At 40.0% G+C, this 21,170-nt stretch overlaps 1 protein-coding gene and 1 long non-coding RNA gene across 2 annotated transcripts in view; both read right to left on the bottom strand.

Moving 5' to 3' along the window:
• GLI2 (GLI family zinc finger 2) overlaps positions 1-1,690 on the bottom strand; it is a 212,876-nt gene extending 211,186 nt beyond the window's left edge. Inside the window, exon 1 of the mRNA XM_064661338.1 lies at positions 99-1,690. The gene's annotated coding sequence lies outside the window, so the exon portion shown is untranslated. The remainder of the gene's footprint in view (positions 1-98) is intronic.
• A 2,229-nt stretch (positions 1,691-3,919) lies between these two features.
• LOC135417620 (uncharacterized) overlaps positions 3,920-21,170 on the bottom strand; it is an 85,719-nt gene continuing 68,468 nt past the window's right edge. The window contains exons 2-4 of the long non-coding RNA XR_010432143.1: positions 16,446-16,552; positions 4,963-5,028; positions 3,920-4,190 (exon numbers count right to left, since the gene is read on the bottom strand). This is a non-coding gene — a long non-coding RNA (uncharacterized LOC135417620). The remainder of the gene's footprint in view (positions 4,191-4,962; positions 5,029-16,445; positions 16,553-21,170) is intronic.

Here is a 21,170-nt window from a genome sequence, read left to right as displayed (position 1 = left end):
AGATTTCAGATCAGCATGTAGTTTTACACCAACAGGCACATTTAGAACATTATGACTCATATAAGTATTTCTGGGTCAGAGGAAAAAGGGTTATTTACCTTTTGCTGAAGAACCACAGTCCTTCAAGGGAGAGGAAAAACAGAATTGGAACATTCTAGCTGGGTCATCAGGACCAGATTTGTACAGTCCCTGCCATGGTATATGAAAGGTGAATAAGGAAAGAAATACGTATTTCTCCTTTACCTTCCCCCCAGCCCTAGACATCTGTAATCACAAAACAGCTCTCAACACCCGATTTAAACTTTCAGCATCAAAGATCAAAAGCTTCAAGACTGGACTATGTAAAGGACAAATATAGGATATATTAATGACACAGCCCGTTGGGGGTGGGAGGTGGGACAGTGTGACTCATGGGCATTTGTAGGTGAAACTACGTGGGTGATCTTAGATTAGTAATGTTGATAACTATTATTTGGCCATTTAATATAGGTGGATACAGTGGACAAGCTTTGGAACATACAGTCCCTGGGCAATGGACTGTGCACAATGCTGCAGAAAAGGATAAAACTATAGGAAGCAGAGACATGTTGGTACCTGCTGAAGAAATACTCTTTCCTCAGCCCAAATCTCATGACTGATTTAAATCTGTCTGTGTGAAGAAAACATCATATCTCACAGCACTACAGTGCCCTCATGTCCTTCAGCATTGGGTATCCCTGGGAAGTGTCCCCCTCTCTGAGTCACTCAGATCCCAAAACAAAACTTTGCCATGCTGAGCTAGATCTGCCACTGTCCTGGTATAAGAGTGATGGTCATCAGGACTTGGTATCATTAAGACTTTTTGTACACCAAGGAGCTCTGCTGCAGATCAGTGGAGAGCCAGCAATGCTAGCACATTTCAACAGACAGCAGACTCTTCTTTAGTGGATACTGATGAATTTACACTTCTTTCTAGATGTATAGCCTAGAGTGTCACAAGAATGCTGTTCTGTGCTTGTTCATGGTCAGAAAGGCACATATTTGAAGATATCCAGGGATTATATATCTTGGTAATACATGATATCCATTGAGTCATATATGTGCAAGGGTCTGCCCACCTGGGGTAATTCCTCTCCATCATCCCCACCCAGCAGTCTAGAAGGGGTTACAATTTCTCTTTACAAGAGTTAGAAGTTGTTTGAATAGAGGATGCTAAAAAGCCTGAACGATCATGTTGGGTAGGGAGCATCAGCTAGTTTAGCTTTGTCAGAGGAGGAGGATGAAATAAAGGCAGGCAACTGCTATTCTGGCTCCTGCATATGCTCAGTAGCTAGACCTAGTTAGAAAAATCTACTCTGACGTTCAAGGCAATACAGTCTATTTGTCAGCTGATTGGTTTGATGAGGACAATCAAATCTGACAGCAATAGATACAGCAGAGTGAGTAACATCCATAACACAGCAGTGCCATGGCAGCTCATAGAGAACATGGGACTTATGGTGTTCTACCAACATGGAAAGAATACCTGAATCAGGATCTGTGATTGTGATAATTCTGTGTCACTAAGGTATCTCGGGGATGATGACAGAGAGATGAACATCTAGAGATGCTTTCCGTAAGATTAAGAGAATAAAGCAGAGCACTACAGCTCTTCCCATGGGAAGACCAGCGTTACTGGGAAGCCTAGCATGCTTGCTTTGGGCCACCAGCCTACGATCTCCTAAAGATGATACAACATCCATGTCCTAAAGATGGCACAACATCAACATCCAGATTTGTAAGAAGGCAGCTAGGGAATACTGTATCAAATTTGTGTGCATAGCAATAAAGTGTCTGCTGAAATGGATATTGAAGTTAGAAACTGAGCCTTCCTAACAAAGCAGTAGAGTGTCTAGTCCCCACCGGGTTTGGTTCCCAAACAAAAACTGTCAGGGTGAAGTAGCATTAAAGGAGTTCATGTGGAAGCAACATATTTAGGACATAGGAAGTCAGACTTACCATTCACTCAAGAGTCCTGGATCAAGCACATGGCGCATGAACTCAATTAGAACATAAGAGTGGTTATAAGATCAGAGGTCAAACCAGATCCACGTAGTATTCAACTGTGAGACTTGCCATTCACATTTCTGCATATCCCTCTAGCAGCACACTGTGAGATTTGCCATTTACTCTCTATTTTACACATTTTAAGCTATTTTAATTCATGCAATAGTCTATCCTCTTCTCCAACCATTACTTAGTTCCCACAAAAGCACTATAGTTTTTAGACATCTGGGTAATAAATATATATTGGCTTTCTCTTATCCACGTGCTTGCTCACCCCTTCAAAGAACCCCAGTAAATTGTGATGCGTGAGCAAAAAAGGTTCATTTAGGTTCCCTGCCAATCAGACACTGGCTAGTTGTCTTATGATGATGTGTCTGAAGCAATAGGTACTTTTATGCCCTTGGATAATGGTTTTTAGGGTGTTGGATCAAAGTACTCTGTGGTCACTATTACAGAGTAACTCCTTGATTACTCCATGATCTGTTTCTTCAGCCATACCTCCAAGATATTTAAATTCCCAATAAATTTGCAGATGGTACTTTTTTCACTTCCTTTTCTGAGGCAAATAAGATACTTAGACTCATCAGTTGTGGGCAGACAACTTGACATAAAAGGTAGGGTTCAAAGCCTGAAATTTTCTGCATTCTAATTGCCAAATTGAAACAAAAATAAAAGATCTTATCTGAGATAAATTACTGTTACATAATTAACACAACTTACATGAAAATATGTTATGTTCTAAAAATGCTAGAGGGTAAAAAAAAATACAACAACAATGATGAGATGAAGGAAAAAAACAGTGTACTCCAATTTTCAGGCACGAGTGGGAAGGAACTGCAGAATGCTGGGACAAAGATGTGTAGGACAAATATATCGCCTGCTTGTGTACTGTTACCAAAATACTCACTGAAACACATGGGGCATAAACAACCCTATTTAGAATACAAGATTGCACACATAGTTAAAAAGCTGGGAAAATAACTTGAAAACCTAATGAGCATCAAATGGATACTGTGGAGGAAAATGCCAGAGAAATGGCAGGTGTGAAGGCTACGTAAGATCATCTTCGATGAACAAGTCAAGAGGGTTATGAGTACTTAAGATTTGTATCACTTCTTCAGATCATAGATGATAGCTCTTAACAGGAGGATGCTACTGACGAATTACATTGTCAAAATATTGTTGTTATATAGGCATGAAGGGTAAAATATGTTTAAACACACAGTTTTGGATATAGTGAGATATCTGTTCAGCTCAAAGGAAAAGATGCAGATATTGCTTAAAAAGTAGGATCCTTTCCGCAATCAGAAATGTGCATGCTGGGATAAAACCATTCATGTGAGCTGTAGGTATGACACTTCCAGAAAGATACAGAGTATAAAGAAAATAAAGCATGAAAGGTCATGAATTTATAGACCTCTGACCAAGAAAGTAATGTTGACATTACTGTATTTGGAAGAGGCTGGGGATACATAATGGTCTGCAAATATGCAAAAGATTGCTTTGCAGAGTAAAGTCAACATTTGTGTTTAACTGCTTTAAAATTTTGACAAAGATTAGATTGATATCAGAAAAAACTTACTAACTGTGGGGGTAGGGAAGCTGTATGATCACCTAAAATGACTGAAGAATCCCCACAATAGGAGCTTCTCTGCAAGCATGTTAATAGCTGTTGGGAGAAATTCAGGTGTGGTTGATCCTATTCTGTACCAGAGGACCCCTCTAAGTCCCTCCAGTTCCATCAATGATGTCTGTATTTTTATGAAGTTATGTACAAGGTCAGGTGTTTATGAAAGGATGATGATGACTTAGCTCACCATATTTTTTCTAGATCAAATCTACATATTAGAAATATTCATTTAAAAAAAGGTCAGAATTTAAAAACAGATATTTTTGTTTATAAAAAACTAGACCCCTTATCAAAATATTTCAAATGAAAACAAATATTCTGATTGAAAAAAAAAAGCTCCAATTTAGGATTGTTTCCCTGGTAACCAGGAACACTGTCATTCTGTGGACTCGTTCTTCCCATTCTCCCCCGTGTGCCAGGCTTCCAGCTTGCCCAGCACTCCTGTGGCCGGGACTCCTGTTAGGGTTGCTCCCCCTTCTCCCAGAGGGTGGATCTTGAAATATCATGGTATGTGCAGATCAAGGCAGATGCATAGCTGGAAGAAAACAGGATCAAGAGGAACAACACAGTTTCAGTGAAGTCAAAATATGTAAAGAGAAATAGGTTTAGGAGAGATTTTTATTAAATGAACCTCTTTGGGTTTTTTTAGGGAACAAATAGCTGTCTCTTGTCCCCCATAGACAGCTGAAGGACAAATAACCAATTTCTGAGAAGCTCTGGACAACAACTTTTGTATTTCTAATACATCACAAGGAATTACCTGATTCTGGTGGTTTTTTTTTTTTACTTCTTTGATTTCCCTCAGATGAAGAGATTGCTTTTGCCAGCATTCATTGCAGCCATTGGAAGTGTCAACACAGTGCACTTCCCCTAAAGTGAAATTCAGCCTCTGCCAGGCTATGCTCAGGGGCTCAGCACTCAGCTTAAAAAATGAGAAAACAAACCACTGATAAAATAGACATTCCTTCATCCCAATTCAATGGGAAGCCTATCACTCCTTATTAATAATGTCTGTTCCAGATGACTGATCCATCAGGACAGCAATTTCACTGTCCTGTGTTCACATTTCAGAGGGGTACTCTAAAAGGAGCAGCTGGTCCAGCAACTCCAGCGGAGCCCAGAGGGGTATTTTAGGAAATATACTTCAATAACAACTTCGCATAGTGCTCAGGTGAGTGGTGTTGCCCCACCTAAATATTTGACCTGAAGCTGCTCACTGAGCAGGCTCTCTGGGCTGACTTCTTTGATGGATCAATTTGGAACGTGTTAATGGCATTACTCAGCACAATAAATAAAATGCGACTCACCTTAACATTTCTTGGAAGGAGTCATGGAGTTTATGACACCCAGTGGGAACAGCAAGAGAGGGTCATCTGGAAGGAACAGGGAAACATGCCGAGTGTTCACAAGGGAAATTTCGAGAAACAGATGGAAAAAATATCAGAATTCTCAGTAGCCTCCAAGAAACAGATGAAAAACTTTTGGGTCAATAAGCCAAAGAGTGAAAGGCTCAGAAACAAGGTTTGTGGTCAAATTATCTAATCCATATACTGGAAAATACTAATAATCCACTAGCTCCTCCAGTCTTCATGGGCACAAAATATTGAAAAACTTCTGAGATGAAGCAGTAGAAAAGATAATTCCCATGTTATTTATGGGAAATAATTTTTTTTGTTAAGTGGGAAGGAAGGTTTTTTATCCTCAGAAGGAATATGAATTTTCCTTTTTTTTGATGATAAAATCAGTAGGAGAGAAGGAATTTTCTATCCTGATCATCAGATCTGTTACTGAAGGCTCAATTGGTGCAGAAACACAACACAATAACAATTTTAGATGGAAGTACCATTTGTAGCTGTTAAATTACCCAAAGGATCTTTCACATGAATGCTCCAGACTGAATAGCATGTGCGTACACATTCCAGTCATGGATCCAAAACAAATTAGGAAGCTAATACGCACCCTCCACTGGGACTTAATTGACCATTAGTTTCCTAGGTTCTGAAAAATCATGTCATTATATCTAAGTTATTTCAACATTGCTTTTTACCCCCATAGGATCCAAGTGCTATACACATTTTTAAAAAATGCATCCTCCACCACAAAAATACTATTGCCTTTTGAGGGTGAAAGCTTCTGCTCAGCAACACTTCAGAACTGGTGTGGACATTTTTACTCAGGAATTGAAAGATACCATATCTCAGTACAATTACGCAGAAGAATGTAGGTCAGACAAACATAATTACCAATTACAGAGTTTAGACGGGGATGTGGCAGTAACAAGCTCACTGCTGGGAAACAGTATAGCTAGTTCTTAATAATAAATTTCCTTTAGACATCAGCCTCTCCCCAAAGATTCACACCAATAAAATGTAGCAGAAATATAACAAAATCCCTTCAAACGTCTGAAGGGAGTTTATCTTTTGGGAAGAAAAAAAAAGCAGATAAAAATTGAAAGTAATTATAATTTCAGGGCTAACTGTAGCCATTCCAAAACTAGACCTTTCATGAGCAAGTTCTGGGATTTTAGCAGTGCAGCCACTTGCACAATAGGCAGCCCAGCTTCACGTTTGAGATGAGCAACAACCCCCTAGGAGTATGACACCTCTAATAACACTGAACTGGAGACTCAGTTCGATACTGACTTGCAAAGTGCCAGTACGGACTCAAGTGTGTAACTTCTGCAGAAATAACCCAAAATATTCTTGGCAGATCATCTCTACTTGCATGCTCTTTGATCTTCTGAAGCTGGTTAGCTATGCTGTGGGGTAAGGTTGAACTTGAAGGTGATAAGCCAAAGGAAGACCTGAGCTTTGTGGTTTGTTTGTGAGCTCTTAACCTCCCTGTACGCAGGGCTCTGTTTGGAGCATGAGTCGGCAACATATTGCTTGGCTGGTTTCCTTTGAGCATTCAGTTTGCCACCTTCTGTATTCTAGTGAGTGATGAGCCAGCCCCAACCACCCATAGCACACCCCTGATTTTATGGTCTCTTGTATTCCTCATGAAACAGTTAATCATGTGACTATCTGAGTCTGAAGATTTTGCAACTGTCACAAGGCTGCACCAGACAGGTACCTCGGTCAGGTATTTGGACTTTCTTTAAACTCCATAAAAATAACAAACAAAAGGGTTGACCTTGTGCTGTACGTGCATGAACGCAGGATTTAAACAGATGCAGAAAAGATCAAGAATTTCAAATAGGCCCAGGAGAATGCCATTCTGCAGGAGTATATTAGGGTTCAGCGTAAAATCTCACCATAGAAAAAGAAATTAAATTAAATAAAAAATAAGTGTAAACCCCAGGAGTACTAGTAAGAGGTTGAACACTCTATCCCAGTTTCTGCTTTCTGACACTAATCATAGATACAAAAACATTTGTCCTTTTCACAGAGCAAATGACAATACTTTCCTAATTCCAACAGTTGTAGCTCCATCCTCATTTGAAAGACATTACAGAAAAATGTAAAACATAACAATCAGAGATACAGTCAGTCAGCCCCTGGACATGTGTCTAACAAGTATGGCACCATAAGCAACTGGATTATTTTGTGTTTTTTCATGCCTCTTTCATTAAGCATCTGTGACTTCCAGATCCTATGTTCATGCCCAGAACAATATCCACTTGGAAGAAACTAAGGGCAGTATTTTAGGCAGGGAGAAGACAGGTACTGAAACACAGGAGTATGACACTGTTGCACATTTATAGACAGCCATTGGTACTGTGATGTTTATACATCACCAAGAGACTGAATTTTATTCTAAATAAGGAAAAAATATCTAAGTGACAGAGGCTTTACGTGTCCACGAGATGCTTTTCTAAAAAAGACATGCCGTGTTTCAAGTATGAGTTATAGGGCCAGATGCTTGAATCCGGGTGAAGAATTATAGGCTGCGTTTACAGGAGGTCAGGTCGGGTAACCACAATGGCCTGAAAAATATATTAATCTCATTTGAAAGATGGAATGCAATCTTTAAGTTAATATAAATACACCATCTGCAGCAGTGAGCCCTGAGGAAGGCATCAGAATATGGAGCAATTTAGGCAGAGAGGAATGAACCGAATGTGAGATAAGGCCAAAAGCAAAGCCTGATGTCTGTTATTCCCTGGAGAAGGTGAGGTCCAGGCCTGAATCCGGTGCACAATTCCCAGACCTAACCTGTGTTTCTGGAGAAATCTTAATGATCTCGTTAATCCTGAGTGCAATACAGCTCATCCAAATCAGTGAGGAAGTGATTGTATGACACTCTGCACTTACACATTTACATAAGGAAAAGATACTGCATCCAACATGAACTACTTATTTTGCAACTCACTCTGATTAAGAGAACGTAGCAGTCATGCAGCTGGCAAGGGACATTATCCTAAGAGCTCATAATTAAAAGTGGACAAAATTAAGACAATTGTAGCTGGTGCTTCCCAATGGCTAATATCCTCCAGCTGACGAAAATTATGAGAAAACAGTGAGTGGGAGGAAGAAATCAGAGAGCAAAACATGAATGGAAATCAGAAGTTCTTTCAGAATAGAGTCAGTCCATCAGCATCATCGAGGACAGACTGGCTAAGGCTCAACTACTCCAGTGGTAAACCAAAAGTATTTTAAAGATTCAACAAATGGGAAAAATACAGCAACTGTCTGAAGCGAAGAGAAACTGATACTGGAAAATATAGAGATTGTGAAAAATTGATCCATGGTGATGCTGAGCAAGATTTTTGAGGAGCGTTTGAATTGCATAAGGCAAAATTGTGAACAACAATACAAAAAGCCAGACTTGTTCAATAAATATTTTTGTTTGGTATTTTGCAAAGCAATATCTCGATAGTATTTATATGAGACCAAGGTTGAATAAGTACTTTCCAGCCCATTAGGAAATATGCAGGATGTTAAACATCATCTAGTAGAGATAAACATTTTTAAATCAGCAAGCCTGGATAAATAACACCCAGGGGTCCTAAAATATTTGACTGAGGAGAACTCTGGCTTGCTAATGTTAATTTTTAATAAATTTTAATATCGGAGAGATTCCAGGTGACTGGAAGCAGGGTAGTAACCTGGAAAAAAAGAGGATGTGGGAGACAGAGATAAAGAGAAAGGAGGGGAGAGAGGGAGAACAGGAAATCAAGTGCAATTACAAGGGAGTTATTGAGCAGCTAACCTCACATCAATCCCAGGTAAAACAGTGGAAAAACTGAGACAGAACTGAACTGCCAAAACATGAAAGAACAAGATTTTAATTACTGCCAGTCAATGTGGGTTTGTGGAAAATAGCTCAAATAAAACTGGTTTCATGTTCTGCCTGCAAAAAAAAAGCCAACTGTACAGATGTAGCAGGCTTTCTCGAGGCTTTAGACTTAGTGCATGACATACTTACTAGATAAACACTATATAACATGAAGGAAACTTATGTTAAATGGCTAAGACATGGCTATTTAGCATAACTCAAAGCCCAGCTGCGTCAATCAGATCATCATCAAATGAGGATTCTTTACTGGCTTTCCGCAGGGCTTTGAAGTATACTCGGTTCTATTCAGCATTTTCACTGACGCTCTGCAAGGGAATATAAAGTCAGCACTGATAGACAGATGGCTGACACAAATATTAGCAGCCTGGTAAATAATGATGAGGAGAAAATACTAATGCTAAGAGTATTTTGGGTCACTTGTTAGAAGGGAACCCATTTGAGTGAAATGCAGTCAGTGCAAAGGTGATCTAAAGGCAGAGAGCAAAATAAACCTGATAGGACCCTGGATCCTGGAAAGTTATGATTCTGGAGACTGGTTTGGGAATCACAGTGGGCAAGTAACACAGCATGAAAATACTAATTCCAGAAAGTCTGAAAAAAAGGGCAAGTTGTCCCATGATCCATATACCTACAAATAAGGGAGCAGCGAGCAGTAATGTGGTTTTATCTCCTCACAGTACATCTCACAGAAGTCTAGAGTCCAGTTTTGACCAACCTCTGTTAACAACTTAAATAGCAACTAAGAACAAATGCTAGACTGAACTGATGAAGGAAGGAGACACCTGATCTTGAGAGGTTTAGAAACCCATCCACTGAGTTTATTGTGAAGAAAAAAAAAAGAGTGATGTCTTGATTACACTGCATAGTTACTTCCAGACAAGAAAGTACTGGATACTAAAGGGTTCCTACATCTGGCAGAGAAAAGCATAATGAGAACCGGTGACTGGAAGTTGAAATCAGAAATTCAAAACGGTCACAATTTTTCAAACAGTGACAGCGATTAACCACTGCGACAAACTTCTAAAGGAAGTGATTGATTATCCATTTCCTGATGTATTCATATCAAAATTAGATGCTTTTCCAGAAAATATATTTTAGCCAAAATAAAAGCTATGCTTAATTCAAATGCAAAGTATTGGGTAACAGCATGAAATATAAAAGTCTATGACATGTGGGAGAGAAAATGTGACGACTATGTGGTCCTCTCTGAGTGCAGAATCTCTGGATGTCTGCAAGGAAGATATCTCTAATCTGATACAGCAATGCAATCTAGTAGGGGAAGAGATTTTTAAACCAAAGCTGAAAATTAACTAAAAAATAATAAAGCAACTCTAATTAACTGGACATGCTGCTGGTGATACAACTCCAACAACTGTACATCTAGGCTGGATTTTTAAAAATAAAATAAAATCTTAAAAAATTAAATAAAAAATCCACAATGAGAGACAGAGAAATAATTGTTTCTAGCTGTAAGCACTGCAGATTAATTATCTGGGGAAATTGTAGAATCACTGGCCATTTTAAGACTTCTTTGCATAAACAATTTCAGTTCCTTGTAGAAAAGGGGGCTGAGGGGCCAGCTCATAGCTCTGTACAGCTTCCTGAGGAAGGGAAGTAGGATAGGGAGGTGCTGATCCCTTTGCCCTGGGATCAAGTGATAGGATACATGGGAGTGTTTCAAAAGTATTCCAAGAGGAGGTTTAGACTGGACATTAGGAATTTTTTTTTACCAAGAGGGAGGTCAAACCCTGGAACAGGCTTCCTGGAGGGATGGTCGATGGCCCGAGCTTGTCAGTGTATAAGGGGCATTTGGACAATGCCCTTAACAACAGACTTTACCTTTTGGTCAGTTCTGAATTGGTCAGGCAGTTGGACTAGATGATCATTGCAGATATCTTTCAAATGAAATAGTCTATTCTATGCTATTCTATTTTATTCTATTCTACTCTACTCTACTCTATTCTATCCCTATCGCACTGATTCTGTGTAGGGCAGGGATAGGACTCAATTACCTTCTGAGGTCCCACCCCCATCTACTGCTATAATTTCTGTGCTACGGTTCAAATAAAAGTCATGGTCATGATGCTAAAAGTAGGGTAGATAGGTCCTCTGTTATGCAGAAGATGTAAAACAATGAAAATTTGAACAGAACATTATGTGATATTACAGAACTTCCATATCTGAGTTACTCTAGAAGGTATGTTTGCCTGCTTTTTCATTCTTTCGTTATCCTAGTGTCTGAGAGAGATCAGAAATGGAGGTGCTGGTTATCTAATACCTATCTCAGTACTTACCTGCCCTGAAGCCCTGTAGCAGTTCAAGTGCTTTTTGAGAAATGGTATTTTTCAGGTCATCTGAGGCCAAATTGGATCATGGTGAACTTGAAAATCAAAGCATCATGCAAAGGTGGCAGGGGCTAATGTGTCCTCCCCAGCAGAGACACATCTGAGTCAAGATGATTCACAACCAGGCCTGTACAAATAACTAATTTTTCAGTTTGCCAGGTGAACTTGGAGAAAAAACATTCATGCTGCCCTGAAGTGAAGTTCATGTCTGTTTGTTGATGGAAAGAACTATGAAAAAAGAAAAAAAAAAAGATGTGTCCATCAGTCTGACTAAACTGTTTTGTTTGATCTGAAATTGTTTTGTCTTTGTGGTCTGTTGCATATAAACATAAATTTATTGGAAAATTTTCTTCAAAAGTCCACTCATAACAGAATTTTTGAGTGGTGAACAAATGAATCCCCTCCCAAAATTTTTGTGGCTTTGTTCAGACCTTTCTATGCATTTCAAGCTTCAAGAGCTACACCACTGGATCCAAACAGTATCAAAATAGATCAGAAAGTCACAGCCCTTCAAAATCCAGCCAGATACACCTTGCAATGGAAAACTCCCTCAAAACTTATTGAAAGGAGTTAATCTCTGGAAATTTCCTCAAAAAACAACATTCAGGAGGAGTAAGCTTTGTGCAGCTAGACCTTCTCCTTAAGACTGCTGGATCTGACTAAAAGAAACTGGAAGGTCCTGCCTTTTTTCCCTGTCTGTGATACTGTCCATTTAGCAGGAATGATTTTGTTGTCTGTCTTCCCTCTAATGTTGCAGCCAAACAGCCATGAGGGCCACAAAGTGTCATCCCTTTCTCAACTACCAGACAGAAAGCCTGGTACCCAGAGGGAGCCAAGTTGCAAGACTTTATATGGAAATTTCTCAGCCAAAATACATTGAAGAAAGAGGTAATGTTTTTCAAAGAGAGGAATTCATATAATTAGTGCTGCAAGATGTGCTTTTCAAACACATATACTGAAGAAAGATAATACCTAGTGACCACCTACTTCAGTTCAGCTTGGGATATAGCTGTGCAGAAAAAGTACTCCCACTAGTTTGGACAACCACATGGGACTTGATGGAAAGTTCAACACCTTTTTATGAAATAAAAACAGCCTCTGAAAGTGCAGCACAACCACAGCTGGCTGAAACTTACTTATTAAAAAAAAAAGGTTAAAAAATTGTTAGAAAATGGAGAAGATGACCTCTGCAATAAGCATATCTTGGGCATGATAAGGAACAGATATTTAACAAAACAGTCAGAAACACTTCTTTTTCTGTGATTAAAAAACTCTCAGTTTGTGAAAATATTTTTTTTTTCAGAAACATGTTGGTGTCTAGAGAAACTACACCAAGAGCAAAATGCAAAATGCAGTTTTGAGTCTACAGACAGAAAGATTTTAGACTTATTTCAAGCAAATATGGTAACCAAAAGGCCTGAAAATCCTTGTACTACCTTTTTCTGTTCTGGTGAATGATAATCATTTTACAAAGTGGAATAACTTAGTGCAGATATGAAGAGAGACTTGTAGCCCAGATTTAGAGTGCCCACCTTTAGGCAGCTCCAGTTTAGCTTGTGTTCAGTTGTACTCAAACTGTGCTCAACCCAAAAGGGTAAAGGGTTTAAGCCTGAAGCGATTCCATATAGCAGCTATTTTGATTTATTAGACATTGAGTTACTGTTTGTGTGGGCAAACATTGCAAAACTTAAGATTGCATTGGTCTGTCCACCCAGTGGTGCCCCAGGAGTCTGAGCACTGTTGAACAGCCCTGTCCCTCCACAGAGTGCAGTACCCAGCAGATGTCTTTTGTTCAAGTGCACAATGGGAGCATTTTACAAACTGCCAAGTTTTACTCTTGAGGTGAAATTTTGTTTTTCCAGCTACCCTCTAGAATGGAGTACCTACATTTGATTGAGGACTGCATAATTCTTATCTACCTTCTTTAAATTATTTGAAATACATTATTCTTCGCTTGGCTAAGTATCACATCAGCTTAAAAATAAATATTTCCTAAGGCAGTGGATTCCCATGATGAAGAGCATTAGATCACACACTTGAAATACTCGACTGCAAGTGCATTGATCAGACCGAGCTTCAGTTTAGTTTCATAGAGCTCAACTGGATTTAAAATGCCAAGAAGAAAAAATAAAAATTAAAAAATTATAACACCTCCTTTTCGTGCCATGAAAACAGACCAACTTTGCCATATACTCCAAGTGCAAATCCCCTGGAAAATGAAGGTGCCATTTTTCCAGCCTCCTGCTTCCAGAGCCAAATTTGAGGGCTGTACCAGGAGGGGGCAGGAGAAAGCCGTCCGTGCCTTCCCACCGAGGGAAACCCTGGCAAAACCGATTGAAAACTTCCCCAAGCTCCAAGCTAGCTTCTGTGCTCCTGGCACCATCTCTCTTTTACACACATCAAATGATACGTTCAGAGCACTCCGAGTGTGGATTATTTGCAGGCAGAGATCCTGCAAATCCGGGTTTGTAATGCATCCCACGGTGTGATAGCCAGGCTCCCTGAAAGCCTCCAGCTTGGTCCAACTTTGCTTCCTCCCCAGTTAGCAGGAATTTTGACATAGAGATAAATGAGTTTTGGCTAATTTTCTCTTACAGTCCTTAGACGTAAAGACCATTTCAGCCTCAGCATTTTGCAGTGCTTCTAAAGAGCCTTACCATGCTCTGTGCAGTAACCCACAACAATAACAATGCAAAAGATGAGACTGAATGTGGTCTTGTATAGCTAAAGGCAGGGCAGATCAATTCTGATAAAGCACCTGGTGGTTGTCTGAATAGAGCAGCCCTGATACACCTCAGAGTCACTTGCACATCACGTTCAAGGTGGCTGAGCAGGTCTCAGAGGGTGCAGGGTACAGGCTGCATCTGGGTAAGTCTCAGTTTTCAGAGAAAACAGATTCAGACACCTATCTGTGCAAGGGGGAACTGAGAGCTGGGGATAGTGGGGAAGACTTACTTTTCAAAACTTCCAGCTTCTGGGAGGGTCAGGAAAAAAAAGTAAAAAACCCCAGTCTTCTCTTGTGGTATTTGGAATTTCTGCTTTCAATCATAGCCAGAAACCAGAGATGTGAAGCCTTACGAGAATTAAATATGTAAGGAAAAAAAAATCAACCAACCTTTGCTGAACAACAAAGAAGACTTGGCTCATGTTGGTTTCCAACTATGGGTGAAGGTTCAAGTCACTTACTTCAAAAATACATTACTCATGAATGAGCTTTATTAAGAAACCTTGTGCTCCTATAACTCTTTCCATGTGAGGTTTTCAAGTACTTTATGGAATTAAGCAAAACAACCCTGGGAGGTAGATTAGTTCTAACATCCCCACATTACAGATGGGAAAACTGAACACTAAGCACATTTGTAGGAGAGCCAGAAATAATATTACCTAACTCTCATGTACTGCTTTTCAGCAGTATATCTCACATCTTTACAATGGAGGAACCATTATCCCTGTTTTATAAAAAGGGAAAGTGACTTTCTTGGTCTGGCCAATAGCTGAGCCAGGTGGAGCAAGAGGAGCCAGTTCTTCCCAGACCTGGTAGTCTCAAGGCCTGATTTTACTAACTAAACAACCAAACCACGCTCTCTTTCTTTAATATTAAACAATTATGCAAAGACACACAAAAGAAAAATGAAAAACAAAGAATATTCATTGGGGTTGCTTTTGGGAAGCTAAAAATCTGGTTTCTAATACTGAGGAGTTTCTTGATTGACTGTATCTCATATCCTGCTGATACACCGCATCTTTGCTTTGCTAGTGAACATGGGAAAATAAGCAAATTGAATCTTTTCAGATAATTCATGTGGTATTACCTGACCACAGACAGCATCAGCAGAAAAATTTAACATCAAAGGAGACTGTTCTATGGTCCTTTTGATGTTGCAAACCAGAATACAGAGGAGATAGTTCAGATTTTCACAGAAGTAATGACACATGAACATGGAAGGGGTCACGATAGTGATGTTTAAAAGAAAAAATAAAAATCCAATAACCCTCTCCCTCTAAATAAAACTTTCATTTCCTTTTGATAGCCTTTTTCTTTCTTACAGGACAAGAAAACTCTTGAGCTCTCTTACTCTAAAGCTGTATTGCATTGCACCCAATTGGCTTTTGGCAAGATCTCTTGTCCCAGAGCAAGTGCCCAGTGAGCTGGGCACTCAACAGACAAATTAGGAAGATGGTCCCCAAAGAGCTCTCCATCTAGATGCATCAAAGACATTGTTCCATGCCAAGCAATCCCCCATGCTTCCTCTGTACTATCCCATTATTTTGGGCCCAGAAATAAGAGTCTAAAGAGCCCAGAAATAAGCCCAGAAATAAGCCTCTACAGGCAGTGTAGAGGCTTTTGAACTAGCAAGTAAAACAAGGAAAGTTCATACACAGTTCTGGGAGGAAAAATTATGACCAAGAAACTCAGAAAAGCAAGTTGAAGTTGCTGGTTTCAAGGCCATTTCTGACCTAGAAGAGTGACAAGTTAGAGGATACTGCCCTGGCCCAGCTGTAATTCTGTATATTGGGATGCACAGTGGTGCTTTTCTGCAGAAAAAATGAATCTACAGCAACCACATTAATATACTGTAATTATATAAATTGTAAAGATAAGGGTCATTGCACATAAATGATAAATATCACCATATAAAGAGATTTCATGAGTCCCCAAAATGGGCTGAACTTAAGCCAATCTTTAAAATGGTTTTGAGAGTTGCTTGTGGACTGAGCTTCCTTCTCTAATTCAGTCAATCAAACATCCTTCCCAAAGGCTAAGCCAAATTAAAGCCACTATTACACTAGAGAGAAGGATACAGAATCATTTACACATGACTTAAAATGAAATTCAAATGGCAAAAGAAACAAATTCCCACTTCTGTTTAATGCATTTATCCATTTTTGTAAGATTGGCTTTTAGCACAGGCAGGCAACAGAGTCAATTTCATTTGCTCTTTGCTGTGCCCCAGCTCTCATGTGTGTATCTGATGAGTCACTTCTTGCTTGTGACATGTCTTTGCCACCTGCAAAATAGTCACACTGGGACCCAGTGACTGGGTGGGTTTTTTTGAGCTTTTTTTCTTTCCACTTGCAGAGTCCTTTGAGATCACTGGAAGGAAATTCTGTAAACTTGTGTTGCTACTCCTCTGAATTACAGAGAAGAGATTCCATTTGAGTGATGTAGATATTATTACTGTTGCTATTTGTCTACAGAAACCAACCTTTTACTGTGCTGAAAAGAGCCAGATGCTGCAGGAACTGGTGAGGATGACAGTGGATGTCCTCCACTCTGTCTGACAAATCCAGAGGCCTTCATGTGTGCCTGACTCTGTGGGCAGACAGAAAACAATTACTCCTTTTTCACTTGTGTTAATTTAAGAAGAAAGGTAATTTTGAACACCTAAGAGAGTTTCTGTAATAATATTTTACTTATTTAACCAATCCTCAGTTTTAACAGATTTATATCTTAATGTCCGCACTAACCATCTATTCAAGGACCAGAAAAATGCTTTTATGTCAAAGCACTATTACTCTCCCTTAAGTACAGATGTGAAAATGGAAAAAGACAGGTATTTGAAGATTCTTTTGTGACGTGGGAACAGAACTGAGATTTCCAATTTTCATGTGCTTTTCCATAGTCTCTGCATTGTATTTATGCCCAGTTTTAAGCTCTCTAAGGCAATGCCAGCTGAGAATAACTTTTGGGCCAAGTGCCATGCTATACCACAGCAAGAGACCCACATTGAGATCTCTGCCAGACCAAATGTGGAAAAACTGTCTCAGGGACTCAGCCTGAACCTCTGTGTTGCACAGTGTAGGTGCATCCCTTTCCCCAAACAGCCTTGTTCTGTACTCTGCAGAGAAACATGCTCATAGTTAGCTGTCTCCAGTGTGCAAAACTCTGGCTCTAAAGCACCTGGTGTGGCGGTTTTAGCAGAGACTAAACAAAGGTGGAAAATGCTGCAGCTCTCAGCAATGTTAAGATCTCCCAGGGCTTGGCTGATACACTTGTTCAAACTCCCAGGGTTAAACCATTATTATTCAAGAGTTCAGTGGAAAAGCCTGCAAAGAAAGCCAGGGACAGGGGAGTTTGTCTTCCTCTGTGCAGTAGGCTAGGGCTGCCTGCTGGGATCATCAGGGAGCTTTATACAATACTTTAGGCTCTTGCAAAGGTCTAGACTGTTGCTAAAACTCTCTATCACTCTTGCTTTTTTTCCTTTGATTTTCCTTTCTTTTTAGTTGAGGTTTTTGGGGTTTTGCTGTGAGGTTGCAATGATGCAATGGAGTCTGGGGAAGCATGGTCTGCAGCCCATGGATTGCTAGAGGCTGGGTGACTCAGAAACTGGATACCATGACCCAGATGGTCCTTTCCAGCCTATGTTCTTAGGCTTATAGTCACTGATAGCTGCAGGACACTCTCAAAACTAAAATATGGTCCCTTTTTATACTAACCAAAATGCAACCATGAAAGAAATCTCTCTTGTTTAGTCATCTGGACTGCTGCCGGAGAAAAAATGAACAAGAGGTTTTCTCTGGGTCCACTGAGCAGAACCTCGCACTGTTCACATCCCTGAAGGTGATATGCTCTCATCTAACTAGTGCATCTGCTCATTTATTGTCCCCAGGAGTCATCACCTGGAATTGGGAACATCAGGGTTTCGCTTGAGCGTTCAGCATTAAGTTGTTGGCAAATCTTCACCATAACATTTTTTCTTATCTAATGATAATTTGATGTATGAGAAACCTGCCGAGTGAAAGCATGACTATTATGTGAGCAAACAATACAGCAGTATGTCCAGTATTATCTGTGAAATGTATTTCAATACCTGTGTGATTAATAATGGATTTGGAAGGACAGTGAAGTATAAATAATCCAAAACAATATGCAAACTTCTGTGAAAGAAAGGGATTAATACTAGAACCAAATGAAGCCCTGGAAAATGTAGCACTCAAAATAAATTATCCAAAATGCAGGATCTTCCCTCAATGTAATTAAATAATAACATAAAACTCACAGATCAACAGCCCAGTGGTTTTCTCCAGTAAATATAAAACAAAGAAACTCAGCAACAGTTGAGTTGCTTTTTAATTATACCAACCACTTCAATAGGAAAACCCTATGAGGGTTAAGAAAAAATTGCTGCTAAGGCTGGGCTACGGCTTGCTTTGTTGTGCAGCATTCCAGGGAGGGAATCTGGAAGCAGAGGGAGCAATTCAGTTCTACACATTTGGTCCTTTTAGCATGCATACAGGAAAAGAACCATCTTTAAAAGACAGCATCATACTTTTGCAGCCCTCCAAAGAGGACCTGAGAAGAAATTTGACCTAAGCACTTACTAACACAGGACATAAACTTTGCTCTGTTGCACTCTTCAGCTCCTCAGAAACCCTGAGATCTCTCTAGTACAAAAGTTAGTCCTGAATATCTGCAAGAAGCCAAGTCTTCGCTGATAGATGCCGTCTGCTTTGCAGGGTGAGGAAGGCTGATCTGTTCCACTTCCCTCTACAAGATGGTGTGGCACATTCACTAAACAGTTTTCAAACACGTCATCTCTGAAGACATCTTAAATACGGTGAATTACCTGAATGCACAGAATAGTAGGTTGTTTGGGAACACAACTGATGCTCAGAAAATGGTGCCAGAGACCAGAGAGGACGCTGGTCCCTTCCCTGATCAGCAGCCAGTAAGATTATCATTAGCTATTGTTTTAATTGCCCTGCTGATGTGAATTTATGGCTTTGCAGGCTTCTCTTTTCTTTGGTTTGACTCTTTTTAACACACTCACTGAAATACAGGTATAAATTAAGGAGTTACAGTTCAAAGTGTAAAAAGCTGGTGTGACAAAACAGCATGGGTACAAACTAAAAACTTTTTTTAAAATACCCAAGAATTGCCTCAAGACAAATCTTCTTTCACTGAGTAAAATGTTATTCACTAAATGAAAAAATACATAGTACAAGAGTAAGTCCTTGAAAGGAAAACAGCCTCCTAAACCCACAAACCCAAGCAAATCAAAAGACAACTTGTTCACAGAGATAAAGGGAAAAAACAGACAGGAACGTTTTTAACAAGGACTTTTTTCATTCTCTCTTTTTAATCTAGTATCAGTATCAAGAGCTGAATGGGGAGAGCCTTTGAACAGCACCTGCATGGGCCAGCAGTGAAGGTCACATACCAACCTACAAATCTCTCCCCCCTGGCACTGGAGAGACAGTGTTACATTCCTCCCTTTGTACTGACATGAAGTGGCTTCAAGTCCATGTCCAAGTCTAAATAGTCATGAGCTGTAACCCAATCATAACTGGTGACTTCTGTATGCTGGCCAGCAGTGGAAACCGGAGACTGCTGGTCCCCACTCTCCTGCACACCCCTGAGCATCCTCCCTTCAGCTCAGCTTTTCCCCTTCCCCACTAGCAATGTCAGCTCCAATTCTCTCAGGCTGGCACCAGTTTGCTGGGATATCTATGCAATTAAGTGTTCAGAAAAAAAACCCTAACCTCCAGCAACTTTATTAAGGAGGGCTATGGGCAGGAGTAGGGGAGTAGGTTCCTTTCACCAGGTTCAATTGCATGAGAGTCTTGGGAAACTTTCTGGCAGTTTCCTGCAAGGTTATTGAAGCAATTGCTGCATGCCTCAGTCCCGCCTCTCTTCTTTTTTTAAGCAAAACTTAATGAAGGCAAGTGGAAGAAAGAACTTTTAGTCACCTTCACTGACCTACTTTGACTTTTAAAAAGGAAAGTGATAGTGCAGTTGAAGGGTATTTTAACCATTGCTGCTGAGCTGCTCAGCAAAACACTGTACAGTTCTTTTAGAGCTTTAAATCACAGGCAGTGACATTCCCAGCAACATACAGAGGAGCTGCTCAGCACTTGTTCTACCACAATTATTTTGTAGTGATACATAAAATGCCTTTTTCAATACATTGAGACTTGCCGCAGTAAAAATACGTCAGGTGAAAAATATATACTGTAGTACTCTATCTAGCTTTCTTAATTAGCTTTCTTGATTACATTCTTAAATGATGTAATTAGGGATAACAGATTGTATTCAGTTTTAAAAGAAATGTCAAAGATTAAAGGATTAGTTCATATTAATATTTTGGAAGACTTGATAACCAAAAAGAAATACTCACACAAAGGGAAGAGAATACTAACTGACCCCAGCACGCTCACAGTCCATGCTGCCTTCCTCTGCTCAGGCTCTTTTTGTAGGGGATCACATAGAAGATTTGTGCCCTGGTAAAGGAAGAGGGCCTGGATGAAACCCTAAAGAATCTGTGAAAGCCATTGTGCAGGAATGAGGGTGTAGATTTATCCTACGTGTGTGAAGAGCAATAAGCCATCTTCAGAGAGGGCTGGTTGAAAGAATTGCACGTGCTGCAGACAGTCTGCGCTTAGCAAGATACCATTGTGGACCTGAAAACCTAAAACCTGACCTTTAAGTGCTTGCCAGAATCTGAGAGATAACAGTTATTCTTCTGACAGCCATTGCACTGAGAACATTTTACCTCAAGCAGACATTGTGCTCACACAATGGATCTCCTTGCCCAAAACCCTGGTGCGACGATGCTTATTATGGGGCTGACAGTCCCATTATAGAACACAGCCTGAGCTGCCAGTCTTTGAAGGAAAGACGTTCTGTGCATTTCATGCATGTGACAGGCCTCAGGGCAACATGGTTAAACCTAGGTGCACCAGTGACTTACTTCCATAGGTGCTTGTGGATCACCAGAGACTAGGCCATTGAGTTTGAGTAGGATCACTGGAGTTTCATGAAACACCCACTCTTTCCAAGCAGCTGCCTTGTGCTTGGAGCTGTACAGTTGAGTGGTGATGCACAGAAATTCTAGAACATGTCAGTTTAATCAGCAGTCCACAGCTAAAGCCCTCTTTAATCTCAGTTACATATTAAAACATATTTATTGGGTATTAAAAATATTTCAATT

Source organism: Pseudopipra pipra, chromosome 7 (assembly GCF_036250125.1).
Source record: "Pseudopipra pipra isolate bDixPip1 chromosome 7, bDixPip1.hap1, whole genome shotgun sequence".
NCBI lineage: Eukaryota > Metazoa > Chordata > Aves > Passeriformes > Pipridae > Pseudopipra > Pseudopipra pipra.
The sequence above is the reverse complement of the archived record's forward strand: the minus strand, read 5'-3'. Positions and strand labels throughout refer to the sequence as shown.